Here is a 9,459-nt window from a genome sequence, read left to right as displayed (position 1 = left end):
TGGCCATGGAGCAGAACTTCAGAAAGGAGGGGCTGAGTCCTCCAGACACATGGCAAAGGCACTGCAGGGAAGGAGAGCAGCAGGGGCTGAGTCTGGAACCCCACTCAGGCCAGGAGTGTTTATGGGCTACCTGGAAGGCGGCCAGCATGGCTGGAGCCCAGTGAACCTGGAAGAGCCTGGGGGGAGCTGGACCCGTTGAGGTAGAACCTCTTCTGCAGATCTTTGCAGGGCTGGTCCCTTCCTGTGTTTGTTCTGAGTTCAAGAATCCCTTCCTCAGTGAGCCCTTTCAGAACCACAGACACCTCTGTGACTGTGTCTGATCTTTTATCTTGGCCCACACATCGCTAGCTGGAGTCTTGTTTATTTGCATCGTGTGCAGAGCCTTTGTCCTCTCTGCTGTGTAAGCTCCTTGAAAGCAGGTTCTTGCCCCGTTGCTTGGTCAGCCCCTGGAACTTTGCGTGTTTATTAACAAGAGTCATGAACAAACCCACCCACAGCCTAGCACAAGCTCTCCCTTCCCCTCCTGACTAAGCCCGCCACACCCTGGGCTCACACGTCCACCCTGGCCACGTTTTTGCCCATCAGAGCTGTCAGCCACATGGTAGTAGGGCAAGGGGACCTGCAAAAGTGTCCCCATTGCCGATTTTGCTTGACAACATAATTGAAAGTTTCCATAGCTTGTTTCAGAAGCCAACAGTTCAGGATGTGTAGAACAAGCCCCCATGCCTCGAATGTGGCTTAAATGTATGTAATCAATAAGGTAGATTGGTACATAAAATCCTTTTATTATGGAAAATGGCAAGCTTATACAAAATGAGAAAGACTAGTATAATGAACACTGCATCCCCATCATCCAGCTACAATGATCCCTGCCTCCCTCGGGTTATTTTGGGGGCAAATCTCAAGCATTATATTGCTGCTTCTGTAATTATTTTACCTTGTTATCTCTAAAAGATAAGGGCTCCTTTAAGTTACACACAACCGCAATATCATATCATCATCGTACCTAAAATTTAACAATAATTCCATAATATCATCAAATATCCCATCATTGTTCAAATTACCCAGTTGTCTCCATTTTTTTTTCCTGTTTTAGAAATTGTTTGTTTGAATCAGCATCCCAATTTTCATAACACCAACGTTTTATTCTTTAGGTTATAATATAATATTATTATTATTTTGTTGCTCAGATGGTATTAGCTTTGTCGTTTTTCAGGTTAGTTCCACCTCCTTTTGACAAGAAAATATATATTTTTTAATACAAGAAAAATATACTGTTTTGTTTTCACTTACCATCTTGATGTTTTCACTTGTCTCTGAACCTTAGAATTGCTTCAAACCAGCCCAAAGAAATATTCTTCATTCTTTTTTACAGCTGCAAAATAATCCATTGCATAGGTGCTCCCTGGTTTCCTCGGCCATTCCCTAGTGATGGGCATTTGGACTGTGACCATCTTCTCTCTTGAGTAGTGCTGTAATGAAAAGGACCAAGCACGTGTCTTTCCATGCTTTTCCCGGGGCATCTCTGGAAATAGCTCCTAGGAGTAGACTCTTCGGACAAAGGTACAAGCATATAAGATTTTGCTAGATTCTGCCAAATTCTCTCTCATAGGGGTTGCACTATTTTGAATTTCCACAGGCAATGTTTCTCCACAGCCAAACACACAAAGTGTTTTGCCAAAGTTTTATATTTCTGTCAATCTTCTGGGGGAGGGTAGCACCTGTGCAAAGCTGGTAACACCTATGTGAGCTGAGAGGCTGTCAAGTAGGCACAAGAGGTGTCCTGAAACAAAACCTTACATGAAAGACAGATGACAGATAAATAGCCCTTGGAGATCCAATTCATGGTGGGGGGAGGTGGGGCTTCAACTCCCCTCTTCCTCAGGCAATCCCTGAATAGACCTCAGGGCAGCACATAGCAAGGCTCAAAATCACCAGATTTGATAATTAGATCATCAGTAAGGTTGGTGTTAATATGCAGTGGTCTTTTCTAAACAGGAAGCTGCACCAGGTGTTTCCCATGGGCTCCTGCTGACTCTTCCCAACAACCTGATGGGGTAAGAAATCATCTGCTGATTTTTTTCCAGAAGAAGAAACGGAGGCTCAGAGAAGCTAAGTGATGTGCCTACAACTGGTGTCTGGATGCACCAAGATTTAATCTCAAGGTTTTCTAACTTTTGAGAACATTATTCTTGAGCTAGTGGATGAAACCAGTATTAGAGGTATCTATCTTTGTGTCTTAGCTCAGGCTGCTATAATCATAGTACCATAGACTGGGCAGCATATGAACAACAGACACTTATTGCTCACAGTCTGGAGGCTGGAAGTCCAAAATGAAGGCACTGGCAGATTCTGTGTCTGGTGAGGACCTGCCTCCTGGTTCATAGATGGCCATCTTCTTGCTGTGTCGTCACGTGGTGAAGAGGGCAAGGGAGCTCTCTGGGGTCCCTTTATAAGGGCACTAATCCCATTCATGAGGCTCCACCCTCATGACCTTATCAACTCCCAGAAGCCCCAGCTCCTAACACCATCACATTGGGGGTTAGGATTCCAACATATTGATTTGAGGCACAAACATTCAGTCCATAACCCCTTGTTTGGGATGTCGCCTTTTGAACCCCAAATCTACTTCAATGTCCTTTAAACATTGCCCTTGTGCCTGGTCTCTTATTCTGGGCAGCCTCTGGCTGACATGCACACTCTGTCCCCAGGAGTGCTCTCCGCAGTGCCCCAGCCTGTGTTTTCTAGTCCCTTCCTTTTCTCCACAGTCAGTTGAGCAGAAGTGAAGAGGCGCAGCATTCTGCCGCCTGTCTCGCTGCTTCAGTCCAAGATGAGGAGTTAAAGATAGCTCGACCACACCCTGCATTTCAAGCCCTGCTCAGCACTCCGTGAATGAGTTTGTTGTCTTCACAGATGAGACTCTTCTGGTTAAAGAAGGAGCGAATACAATTTGCAGCAGCTTCTATGGGTTTCTTTCTGCAGCCCCTCACGTGACCGCTCTGGCTGTGACATGTTGGAGTTGAAAGTTGTGGGTTTGATTTTGCACTTAAGGATTGGACTACTCATAGCTGTCTCTAAGCTCCTCCACCTTCTTTTCTCACATTCATTTTACTTTCCCAGTTTGGTTTCTACTGTGGATGCCTTTGGCATCTCCATGACAGAGACCGGGAAGCTTACAAAGAGGATGTTTTTAAATGAGTGTCTTCTTCAGGGGCCGGGCTTATTTAGCACCCATGATCTGGGCACAAACAGCCAGCCCCTCTGGCATCCTCAATAGCCAGGCAGCCCCCAGATATACCTTGCAGAAGAGTTATCCTAAAGAGCCCTCATTTTTATTTTAAACAAGAAAACTCTGAAATGATACATTGCAATCAACTTGATTAGACGTTGGCGAGGTAATTTAATAATACCCAACAGAAACAACAATGTCACCATCATCGTGGGTTACAGAGTGCTTGCTGTGCTCGGTATCTTGGGCGAACATCACAGGAGCCCCGTGAAGGAAGCCTCATCATCTCTTTCCCACAAACAAAGAGATGAAGGCTGAGGGAGGTCAAGCACCTTGTCTGAGAACATCCAGCTAGTGGGGAGGCTGCTGTCACACCATCTGGTGGGAAGTCCCATTGCGGACCCCTGAGTCCTTGTGCAGAGATGAAGCACACCGATGGGGCCCCTCAAGGAAATCAAAGAAGAGACCTTGATGACAGCTCTCAATATGTCCACTTACATGTGATCCCCAGGAAGGAGGGCACTTCAGGACCTGTGTTCCCTTGAGAGGTTTGTTTTCACAGCTCAACCCCCTATAAGCCTTAGGAGAGTGTTTATCAGGGCTCTCCAGAAATACAAAATGTATAGGATGTGTGTGTGTGTGTGTGTGTGTGTGTGTGTGTGTGTGTGCGTGTATAATATACATTTATATAAAGACAGACAGAGAGACAGACAGAGACAGAGAGATGGAGAGAGACAGAGAGAAGAGTCTTATTTTAAGGAATTGGCTCACAGCACTGTGGGGGCTGGCAAGCCCATAATCTGTAAAGCAGGCCAGTGTGCTGGAGACCCAGGGAAGGTTGCAGTTCAAGTCCAAGAGCTGCCTGGAGGTCGAATTCCCTCTCCCTCAGGCGATCTCAGTTTTTTTCTTAAGGCCTTCAACTGATTAGATGAGACCCACCCACATTATGGAGTGTAATCTGCTTCACTTAATGTCTACTGATTTAAGGTTAATCTCACCCCAAAACATCTAGAATATTGTTTGACCAAATATCTGTGTGCTGTGGTCGAGCCAAGTTGACACAGGAAATTAACCATCACAGGGACTTTCTCCATCACTATTATTACCCTCAACCTATTGAGACATGTGATTCCTGGAGGCATGGACAAGAAGGCTCATGCAGCATTCTTGAGCAACCTTGTGTAAGACCACAGGGCTGCCCCATGCCCAGTCCAACAAATGTTGTTCTCCAATTGATCCATCTCAGATCAATAACATATTATCAGCTTGATATTGGCCTTGTCATACTGTTGGGTGGTCACATCAGACCTCTTGCAATTTCTTGGAGCTGTGACCTGTAGCCAGTTTCTGCTTCTGAACATTTACCTTCTGCTGGGATTTTTGCCAGGGGACCCCAGGAGTGGCTCTAGTGTTTTCTGTCATATGGAGATGCTATCAGGATGCTAGAAGTTTACAAGATTGCTCCTAGTATTGTTTTAAATGTCATCCTGTTTTCCTTGCACACATCTGTTTTTAGTGAAGAGATACAGTAATAAGACACACAAGATTCCTTCCAATTCATCAGCATAATATTTCCCCTTGACTTAGCCAGTCAAGATGAAATATTAACTCCACGTGGAGGGTATTTTACGAACTTCCTACTGAATGTTGGATTGATCATAACCTTTGGACCAAAGACTGGCTTCTGCTAGCCAACAAACTTATGAACTCTTAGGTTATTTTTAAAAACCACTTCCAGATATGCAGTGTGCTAATAAAAGCATGAGAATGTCTGGTGGAGCTGGGTTGTTTATATTCAGTGTTACCCCACAACCCTTTTCTGAAAAACGCTTACAGATGTCCATTTTCAACTGTTGCTTACAAATTTCACAGCAATTGCTCAGAAGCTGCCTTTAGTGTTCTACTCGGGATTTAAATCCTCAACCTTCTCACCTATCTTTGATGGCTCTCACTGTGAGCATGTGGCTCTCCAAAGCAGCCCTTGTGGGGAGAAATCAATAGCAGAGGCAATTGCCTGCTGGTCTGCAAACCACCAGAAGGGCAGACACTTGCATGGGTTTCAACAAGGCTGCACATCATACAGAGATTTCCCACGCCTACTTAAGAACTGTATTTTCCCACTACGGAAGAATTATACGGGTCTTCCTTAAAAACCTAACAAGGGCAACCCTAACAAGACTGAACCATAGCTAGGAGTTTTGCAGACATTCTTTCTCATCCATGCTGAGTTCTTGACTGAGCCCTTAAGGATGGCTCAGGAGCCCAGAGCTTCAGGTCCGATGCTGCTGGGCTACAGGATGCAACAGGTATGCTGTCCTGGCCCGAGGAGGGAAGGCCAACCTGTGCCCTGTGCCCAAGCAACATGCAAACCACACAGCAGTGGGTGTCAAGGGGTCCTATGGGCATCAGAGCCTCGGGATACCTTGGGTGATCTGCATATGTAATCCCTGTGTCTTTAAGCAAATCAGGACCATGGACCACATTCCAGGAGGCACAGAGCACGGGAGGGTGATACCAGTTTCCAGATCCCCAGCTCGACTGCAGAGGACATCCACCCACAAGCTTAGAGGGGACTTCCTCTCTTCCGCTCTCTTCTGTGGGCGTGTATTTCCAAGTTTCTCATGTTTCCAAGAGTCTTTTTATCCTGTACTCTTCTCCTGGTCTTCCCAGCCAAAAGACCCTGGGACACCTCTTTATTCAGGAAACCTTGCTGAGACTCAGGGTTCGGTAATATTCCTTTGGGCACTTCCAGAGGCCAGGGAATGAGGTCCCAAGTGAGAATGAACCCTGGAAGGGCTAGGGGCACAAACCCTGGAGGGGCTGGGTGGAATGGGGATGCGGGAAGCTGCCAGGCACAAGCGGGCCAATGCATACGTCAGGCTTGGGTGCAAGGGTAGAGGTCATTTCCAGACCCACGACATTCCACTATTTTACTAAAAGGAAAAGTGAATCATAGCAGAACCTTCCTCAAAGACTTCTGGTAGGAATGGGTCCACCAACTCAGAGACGCGGGTGAGGGCTTTGGTCCCTGGGACCCTCCTGAGGATCCCCCTCTGCTGCTGGGAAAATTGGCATCTGTTCTACCCATCATGCCCTAGGGCAGCATCCCCTCATTCCCCAGACCCCAGACCCTTGAACTTGGCCTGGCCCAGATCTTCTGCTTCGCTGCTTGCCTGAGGCTGGCCTTGGCCGCCAACAATTTAATCATATTTCACTCCCCACAACCTTACTCTTTCCCACTTAAGGAAGAGGGAGCTTATGTTGACTCCAGATTCTCCACCGCCCCCTGCATCCTGTTCCCTACCCTATACCTCCAAAAGGGTTTATTTCTTCCATTTTGAGATGACTTTAGAACAGGAAAGAAAAAGGCAGGAACTGTCTTCCAGCTGCTGGCCCCCCTCTGCCTCAGAGTCGTTTCTGATCAATGCACAAGGCAGAGCTGGCTGTGGAGACCAGAGCTCGGGTGTTAACACAGAGCAAGGTATGTGGGCAGAGAGTGAGGCTCTAAGCGTGTGACACCACTGGAGGTGGAAGAAGCGGAGAGACCCTCTGGCTGGGGGGCTGGGGGATGCCCCAACCTTTAAAGGCCCCTTTGGCAAGGAAGGGTTCAAGGGGAGAGGTGTCTGTCACTGCATTTCTGTGCAGACGTATCAGTCAGGGGAGAGCTGGCTCCAGGCTTGGGAAATAATAAGAGGTGGTGTTTGCAAAGTGCTGGCCGGTGGCAGTAAACACAGCCACTTGCTTATTAAACAAGAGAAACGAGGCTCTCTGCTCTCTGAGGTGGCAGCCAAAAGGGCACAAGAGTTTTAATTAATTTCTCAACTTTCTGTCTTGGCCGTAAGCCCTTTTCAGAGTCTAAGCCAGAGAGGACTGCCTCCCAGCCTGTGGTCACGTCTGAACTCACTTTTCATGCTCTCCTGGAATCAGCTGCTCACAGGGTGCCCCAGGTGTGCCTGGAAAACTGTCCCCAGAGGCTCTACGGAGGGAAGACCATGGCCCTGCTTTTCTCACCTGCAGCCTCAACTCCTTTTCCGGGTTCACAGCCCTGGTGTACCAATCGTGCCTGGAAGAATCCACTGTCTCAGGGGCAGCCCCCCTGAGACCCCAGGGAGAGCACAGTCCTCCTAGACAGGAACCATTGACACCCGGGCTCGGCTTTACTATTTCTGGTTACACCTCCTCCTTTAACTGACTCGATGTGGATGAGAAGAGTACAATAGACTCTCATCTGGTTCTTTTACGCTAAGGAGTACATCCCGGAAACCCACGCCATATTCATTCACAGGCACCTTATTTATCCTCTTCACAGTTGCCTCCCCTCCATGCTGTGGATGCCTCATAGTTTATGCAACCTGTCCTACAGGTGAGCGTTCAGGTTGTTTCCAACACTTTGCAGTCATAGCCAGGGCCATCACAGACAACCTTGTGCACGTTTATTTGACATTGTTGAGTGCATAGTCAGGATAAGTTTCTAGGACAGGGACTCCTGGTTCAAAGGGTAACCACCCATGTGGTTTTGGTAGGAACTGCTGAATTCCCTTGTAGAGGGGATAAGCCACTTTGTCATGGATTTATTTTACTGCTAGAGCTGATCCCGGGTGGCAGATCCGAGGCTACAACGTGAGCAAAATCAAACAACCGAATTATGGAAAAAACTCGGAGCAAGGACTGAGACTCAGTGACTGCTCGCCTGAAATTCAGGGGTTTGGCAACCTTCCAAGCTCTCAGGACTGTGGTACTAACAACACAGTCTGTGATGCACTGTGACCTTTACTTAGCAATAACTTTGCCATCACTGTTTTTAAATTCATTGTTTCTAAAAACTGTCACTGGTAAATAAGCTGCAGTGATGAGTAACCTTGCTTCACCCCCATGTTATAGGATGGGATGTGCTTTAATGGACAGCCTGGAAGTTTCCCCCAAAGGCATTGGGAAGACATTTTTTTTCCTTGTTATTTTTATACAATTTTAAAGGTTATTTTCCATTTTTATTTTTATACAATTTTAAAGGTTACTTTCCATTTACAGTTATTACAAGATATCGGCTCTATTTCCCGTGTTGTAGACTACATCCCTGAGCCTATCCTACACCTAAGAGTTTGTACCTCCTGCTGCCCCACCCCTAGATTGCCCCTCCCCTGGTAACCACTAGTTTGTTCTCTGTATCTGTGTCTGCTCCTTTTTTGTTATATTCACTAGTTTCTTGTGTTTTTAATTTTTTTATTTTATATTGGAGTCGAGTTGATTTACAATATTGTGTTAGTTTCAGGTGTACAGCAAAGTGATTCAGTTATACCTATACATATATCTATTCTTTTTCAGATTCTTTTCCCATATAGGTTATTACAGAGTGTTGAGTAGAGTTCCCTGTGTTATACAGTAGGTCCTTGTTGATTATTTATTTGGTATATAGTAGTGTGCATAGGTTAATTCCCACCTCCTAATTTATCCATCCCCACCTTTCCCCTTTGGTAACCATAAGTTTGTTTTCTAAGTCTGTGAGTCTGTTTCTGTTTTGTAAATAAGTTCATTTGTATCATTTTTTTTAGATTCCACATACAAGTGATATCATATGATATTTGTCTTTCTCTGTCTGACTTATTTCACTAAACATAATGCCCTCCAAGTCCATCCATGTTGCTGCAGATGGAAAAATTTCATTCTTTTTATGGCTGAGTAATATTCCATTATATATATATGTCACATCTTCTTTATCCATTCCTCTGTCGATGGACACCTAGGCTGTTTCCATGTCGAGGCAGACATTTTTGAACATAGATCCATGCACGTGTCCAGCAGAGGTGGGCCCGGATGCTCTGCCTTCTGGCTTCAGCACTCAGACTCTAAGTATCCCTTTTGTGTCCTAGCCAGTGTACCGTTTTCTGCATTTTTGAACTTTCATTGGTGGTGTTGCTATAAGTGGCCCCTACATGTAGCACTGAAGTACTGCCCAGTGTCCTAAGTACAAGGAGGCTGTGATGTACCTCAGGGAGAAATTACGTGTGTGAGATGAGCTCTATCAGGCACGGGTTACAGCACTGTTGTCTGTGACAGTGAACCAACAATATGTATTCAATGAAGTAGCTTTAAACTGAGACACATATACAACAGGGCTATGTATCAACTGGTTGATAAAAATGTTGGGACCAGAGACTCTTAGGAACCTAACCTTGTATTTCTCCTAGGAGCCATGGTCTGTATTCACCAATTCATTATTCATGGTGACTTTT

This window comes from Hyperoodon ampullatus (assembly GCF_949752795.1).
Source record: "Hyperoodon ampullatus genome assembly, chromosome: 2".
Classification (NCBI taxonomy): domain Eukaryota; kingdom Metazoa; phylum Chordata; class Mammalia; order Artiodactyla; family Ziphiidae; genus Hyperoodon; species Hyperoodon ampullatus.
Note: the sequence above shows the minus strand (reverse complement) of the source record.